The following is a 6918-nucleotide window of genomic DNA, read 5'->3' as shown; positions in this document are numbered from 1 at the left end:
TTAAAGTTTAATTACAGAATACTTTCAGTGGAGGCTCGAGGAGAAAGCTCCACAATACAAAGTTTTATTACATGATTAATAACAAAGGAAGTTAGGGATTGCAAGCAACAAGTAGCATTCAAAGGAGTGAGAAAAGAAATAAACAGTTTAGCTTCATTAGTGAAAACAGGCATATAGAATCGTGGCTAGCTTTTGCAGTTTGTTTACATATATAATCATTAATTTAAAGTGAGGTTAGGGAGGTAAGAAGGTTAGCCTGGGGTAAAGGGAGGGGAGAGCTTGAGAGGAATGGGTGGAAGAGTACAGTTGCATTTCCTGTTTAGATAGAGGTAAGAATGAAGTTGAGTTCTGAAGTTATTAAGGTTGTCACAGGTCCGCAGTGTGGAGGGCAGAGCATTCCATTTTGTAGCTAGGGAATAAGATAGCAGAAGCTGCCCAGCAGGGCGCTTGGGTTTATGGATGATGATCAAGTTTTGGTGGGTAGATCTAAGGGGTCGGGGGGTTATAAGGTTGCAGAATATTGGATAGTGTAGGACATTTAGTAGGTTGGAAAAGTAATTTGTGTGCTGTGGTGATTTGGTGAAGGTTAAGTAGATTGGGGAGTTCAAGCCAGTTTAGAGAGTGAAGGGAGGTGCAGTGGTGAGAGGAAGATTTTGCATTTGTGGCGAATCTGGCTATTTTATTGTAACATACTTCCAATTTGGAGGTGAGAGAGGAAGATAAATTAGTGAGCAGAGGAGCACCATACAGTACAGAGGGGAGTAGGTAGGTAGTGGTGAGAGTTAGTCTGATGGAAGGAGAGAGGAAGTGATTGTTTCTGTAAAGTAGGCCTAGTTTTATGCGGGTTTTCTTGATATTTAGCTGGATGTCATTGTTAAATTTTAGGTGTTCATCAATGGTTACACCAAGAAGTTTGGCTGAGGGTACAACCTCAATAATGGAGTTGTTAAGGCTGGTGATTTGGAGTAAGTTTTTGTCAATAGGGAAGGATTTTGAGGGAGAGAATAGAAGGATCTTTGTTTTGTTGGCATTTAGTGAGAGGTGGTTTTGGAGCATCCAATTTTCGGTGGTGGAGAAAGCAGTTTGAGTTAGAAATTGGAGATCTTTTATGTTAGAGGCATGACAGATCAGAGTGGAATCATCAGCGTATTGCACAATTTTGGTGTTAGGTATGGCTTTGTGGAAGTTGTTAATAAAGATATTGAAAAGTAATGGACCAAGGATTGAACCTTGGGGTACTCCAGCGGGGGTTGGGAGGAAAGTGGAGGTGGCCTGGCCCCATTTCATGGCTTGGGATCTATCAGAAAGGTAGCTGGAGAACCAGATAAGAGTTTTGTTGGAGATGTTGAGGTTAGACAGATGATTTAATAGGTGACTATGGGAGATGGTATCGAAGACTTTAGATAAGTCTAGCAGAACAGAGGAAATGATATTACCACAGTCACGAGCAGAATTGACAGAATGTAAGAAGGAGAGAAGGGCGGAGTTGGCACTGTGTCCTGGATGGAAGCCATGTTGGGTAGGGGAGAATAGCTGGTGTTTGGTAAGGAATGGCAGGAGCTGTAAGTGGATTCATTTTTCAAGAATTTTGGAGATTGGGGAGAGGATGGCTATGGGGTGGAAATTGGAGGTGTTAAAATGTTTGCCACCCTTGTGAAGTGGAAGAATAAAAGCAGAACGCCATAGCTTGGGTACATAGGATTCAAGTAGTGATCTATTGATCAGGATGCTGATAGGAAGAGCAATACTGTCAGCGGCTCTTTTTAGGAAGGAGGAAGGAATGTTGTCAGGGGCATTGGAGCAAGGTTTGAGTTTAGTGAGAAGTCTCTTTATTAGTTTGGTGGAGATGGGTTTGAGTTCAAAAGTGGGGGGCGGGGATTGAGCAGTAGGAGGTGGAGTGTTATTGTTGGTAAAAGTCTTGGTTAGCTCAGCAATAGAAGTGGTAAAGAAGGTATTGAACATTATTACAATTTCAAGGTCAGATTTGCTGGAGTCTGGGCAAGGGTTATTTTTGTACCAGGTTTAAGGAGAGAATTAATAGAGTTCTAGAACTGTTTGGGGTTTTTTTGTGTGATTGGCTTGTAGTTTGATGTAGTAAGACTTTTTGTCTTTGATAACTTGTTTTTTGGCTTGGTTTCTCAGCTGTTTGTATTTAAGTAAGATTTCTGGTTGTTTATGTTGGAGGTAAGCTTTCCAGGTTTTATCTCTTAGTAGCATTTTTTTTTTTGGTGTCTTTGGTGAGCCATGGGGTGGTATTTGCTTTAACTCTTTTTGTTCTTATAGGTGCTAGGGAGTTAAGGACAGTTATGAAAGTAGAGCAGAAGTAGTCAACGGCTGCATCTAAAGGAAGAGTTTTTAAGGGGTTCCAGTTAGTTAGATTAAGGGAGTCAGAGAAAGCAGTAGGGTTAAAATTAGAGAGGTTGTGGGTTTGACTGTAGTGGTGGGAGTGTGAGGAAATGGGTGTAGCCCGATGGATGAAGGCAGGTTGGTGGTCTCCTAATGGGTCAGGAATGACACCAGATTTTAGGACTTTGTTAGGGTGGGATACTAGCATCCAGTCTAGTATAGAGCCTGGGGGGGTTGTTTTTGTTAGGTCTAGAAATAGAGTTTGTAAGTTGAGTAAAGTTAAATAGATTGATTGATACGGTGGGGTTATGGTGAATAATTTTGTTTCAGTCTATATGTACATCTCCCATGATGTAGGTTTCTAGCTTAATGTTGGAGGAGGTCCAGGAGAAGATGTCTTCCAAGATGCTAGTGTTGTTACCAGGGGGAATATAAAGGGACATGATACAGATGCTCTTATGGTTGTTCAGTTTTAGTAGGCCAGTTACAAGTTCATCATTATTGAAAGAAGGAATGGGGTTAGGATATGGAGTGATGGACAAGTGGTTGGAGTAGATTAAGGCTACACCACCACCTCTTCGATTTTGGCGGTCAGAACGGAGAGATAGAAATTCAGGGGGAAGGAATTCAGAGTCGCTTATATGAGGTTTTAGCCAGGTTTCGGAGATGGCTACAATGTCAGGAGAATTGTGATTGAGCCAGGCGTGAAAGTGGGTTAATTTATTATTCACGCTTTGGGCATTGATGGTGAGGAACGTGAGGTATTTATTGGTGGATTTGTTGTAGTTGTTAGGGGGGTTTGTAGGAGAGAAGTTAGGTCCTGGATTGGGGTGAATGTCACCGGCTAAGCAAAGGTGCATGAGAAGGGGAATATGTTTATATGGTTTACAATTTGATAAAGATGGCCGGTAGAGAATAGGTTTAGGTTTGCAGTATTTAGTAGAGTTTGAGAAAAGTTTTACTTTTAAGAGATGGATAGGAAGGGAGGGAATTAAGGAGGCTGAGATGTTGTCAAAATGGGCTGAGTGGGAGGGGATGGGAGGTAGTGGAGATGGGTGTAGATGGATATTGGTGTAGGAGGTGAAATGGTAAAGAGGTAGTAGAAGAAGGAAGAGGATAGATGTTAAGGTGAGGATGTGAGGAGGAGGAGTGAACATGTTAGATGAAGCCTATTAGAAGTGAAGTAAAGGGGAGGGAAATATGAAAGTTAGGTGGGAGGGGGAGTGGTAGTGAGGGATAGGTTGGTAGGGGGGGTAGAGGAACAGTGTTTGAGGATTGTCTGATGAAGAGGGAGGGGAGTTTGAGGATAGGCTGGTGAGGAGGGAGGGATGTTTGGGGATTGGCTGGTGGAGAGGGAGGGGTTATAGGAGGAGAATAAATGGAGGAGTGCTGGGGCATGTGGGAATTGGAGGCAGGGTAGGGGAAAGGAGTGAGCCCACAGGGTGAACAGAGCGGGATAGAGCAGCAGAGTGAGAGAGACCAGCTGAAAAAGTATCAGCCACTACTGTTCACAGTAAAGGTAAGTAGGTTATTTGGTAGAAAACTATGTAAAGTGTTACCTTTATGTAAGAACAAAGAAAAAACAAATATAGGGGAGTTTAGTACTCTCGATGATGGGATGGATAGACACAACTTTACACTGAGCACTCATAAGGGCTTGAAAAGAGAAGCATAAGATTTTAAGTGTGTCTTCTTAAAGGTGCACAGTGCTAGTCACTTTATGGTCTTTGTGAATACCTGTCTAGTATTGTTCCTGTGATCATATATGTCTCTATACTAACCTAGGGATTAGAATTCCTTTGACTACACCACAGCTATATTCTAGGGATAGATGATTAAAAACAAAGCAGATGACCTTTAGCTTCAAAATGACTTTTTCAGTTATATAATTAGTGTGTAAGGAAGTAATTTCATTCCTGTTTAGGTCAGATGCTGATAGATTTGCCATTTAAACTTTTGAGGACTATCAAACACCCTCACTGCAATTTTGGTAATGTTTAAAGTGCATTGCTTTAATTCTAGAGGACCTTTGTTTTACCTTTAATTTAACCTCTTGTTATAACAGCTGCTGTTAAAAATGCAAGTGGTTTGAAAAAGCAAAATTAATGAATTGTTTTGATGCTATAGTTTCACCATTTTCCTGTTTGCTCAGTGTTTCTCTGTTTCCATGAAAGCAACATGATATTATGGCAGTGTTTTGTTTTCATCGTTTGTTAATCTAGTTGGAGAACTAGCTTGGTCTATTTGCTTACATTATTATTTATTAATAAATCATCACATAATACTTTGTTTAACCTGTAGTTGTAACGTATTTCATAGGATTGGGTAGATTGAGTTAGCATCCTATCTCTCCAACCAGTGTTGTTTATTTGCTGATGCAGATGTAGGTCCCTGGCAGGGTTACTACAAACTCAGTACATGCTACTAATCTATTTCCAACTACTACATATACAATATGTCACTTCTTTAATTTGCTACCTCATCAGGAATATCATGGCATTACAGCAAACATGTTGCTCGGCTCCCAGATGCTGCAAGAGCAATACTACTGCTGTCTACTTCTGCATTTAGCTGTTGCATTGCAGATGCTGCCTTTATCTTGTAAACAGTTTACTAACAAATATCTATTCCTAGGAGCTCCTACTTCTCACAGAGGATAACCTGACTTTAAACAGACCTAAATTTAAAAAGGTGAGGTGACAAAACAGCTTCAAAAATTTTTTCAAGCAAACTGGAGTAATCTACCAATTAACCTTTCACAAGAAATCAACTACCTTGAATTCAGAAATAAAATTAAAAAGTTATTATAGGAAACAACTGTTATATAATAACCTTTTAATTTTATTTCTGAATTCAGGGTAGTTGATTTCTTGTGAAAGGTTAATTGGTAGATTAGGAAACAACTGTTGGTACTGCGGTGGTGGTGCTGTGGTAGAGTTGTCGCCCAACAGTAAGATGTTGTCCTGTTCGATTCTCAGCTGGAGAGTCTTCTGTGTGGAGACATGCGTGAATGGGTGTACCTTCGTTGAAGGCTGTGCATCAGGGCCGGCAACTCGGCACGTAAAAATCTACTGCCAATCATTAGCGGACCGGAGTTCTGCTGTGGCGACCCCTAACTGGGATAAGCCAAAAAACACAACAACAACAACAACAACAACATTATAGGAAACAACTGTTACAGTTTTTGGGGTAACAACCTCAACACAAGATGTATTAACCAACTTCCTAACAGACCTTACCATTCATTCTTAGAATACATCTGCTGTAACTACTCACTATACCTCACCTTTTCATAGATGACGATTGTGCATCTTACTAATATTTTCTAATAACATTTCCAGTTGCTTACAACGAGGTAACATAATAGCACCCTTATGATCATGATTATTTTGCATCTTGCTATGAATTTCTTCTAAACTGTTCCTGTTGTATATAATATAGTAGTAATCACTTCCACAAAGAGAAGACATCCCTATTTAAATGTTCTCCTTATATTTAATGCCTTTTCTCCTTTGTACATCAGTTATTTAAGGCTGTACATACTTTAATTTTAAGCCAAATGTCAAAATGCTAGCAAAATGCATCATAACCATATTAACTGTTTTAGCTTTGTTCCCTGCAACTCTTCAGTTATTAACTTATTCTATGTGTTTGTAGAATATTATTCATGGTAATTACTATGTCATAAACAATGTTTTCTATAACCTAACTGTATAGTCTCATCACTTGACTTACTCTGTAATGTGATACTGACTCTGTAATGTGGAACTTATTACAGCATATTTCTTTGGGAATGCTGTATTTCCTGTGTTTAATCTGCTTGCAAAACCACTTTAAAATATTGCTATAACAATTCTTATGTTTCAGTTATTTGCACCTTAACTTTAAAACATTATTATCACAATCTGTTGGTATTCTATAACAAATACAACTTAAAAAAACAAAAAAATCAATTTTAAAATACCACCAAGACCACTGATCCAAGAAGTAAGCAATTATTATTATACCATGACCCCCCCGAAACGTGCACGCTGATTGGCCAGCGTGCCCGTTGTAAATCGAGTTATACTAATGGAAAAAGGTCCGGTCCCCCGGACTTTTTTCCCTTAGTATAACTCGTTTTTTAAAAACACTGTCTCGCTATGTTAAATGGGTTTAACATAGCGAGACAGCTTTAAAATAAGCAACGGAGATCTCCGTTGCTTATTTTAAAGCTGTCTCGCTATGTTAAACCCATTTAACATAGCGAGACAGTGTTTTAAACAAAAAGAAACGGGGAAAGCAAGATCTCCGTTGCTTTAGGTCTCGCTATGTTAAATGAGTTTAACATAGCGAGACAGTTTTAAAATAAGCAATGGAGATGTCTGTTGCTTATTTTAAAACTGTCTCGCTATGTTAAACTCATTTAACATAGCGAGACTAAAAAGCAATGGAGATCTTGATTTCTCCGTTGCTTTTGCCCACAGCTCTGATGTACTGCGCAGACGCGCAGTACATCAGAACTGCCGCGGATGCCAGACATCTGCGGAAGGGCAGTAAACAGGCATTATACTATGCCATTATTTAAGAAAA

This window comes from Protopterus annectens, chromosome 10.part0 (assembly GCF_019279795.1).
Source record: "Protopterus annectens isolate FY-2018-M chromosome 10.part0, PAN1.0, whole genome shotgun sequence".
In the NCBI taxonomy this organism is placed as follows: Eukaryota; Metazoa; Chordata; order Ceratodontiformes; family Protopteridae; genus Protopterus; species Protopterus annectens.
The sequence above is the reverse complement of the archived record's forward strand: the minus strand, read 5'-3'. Positions refer to the sequence as shown.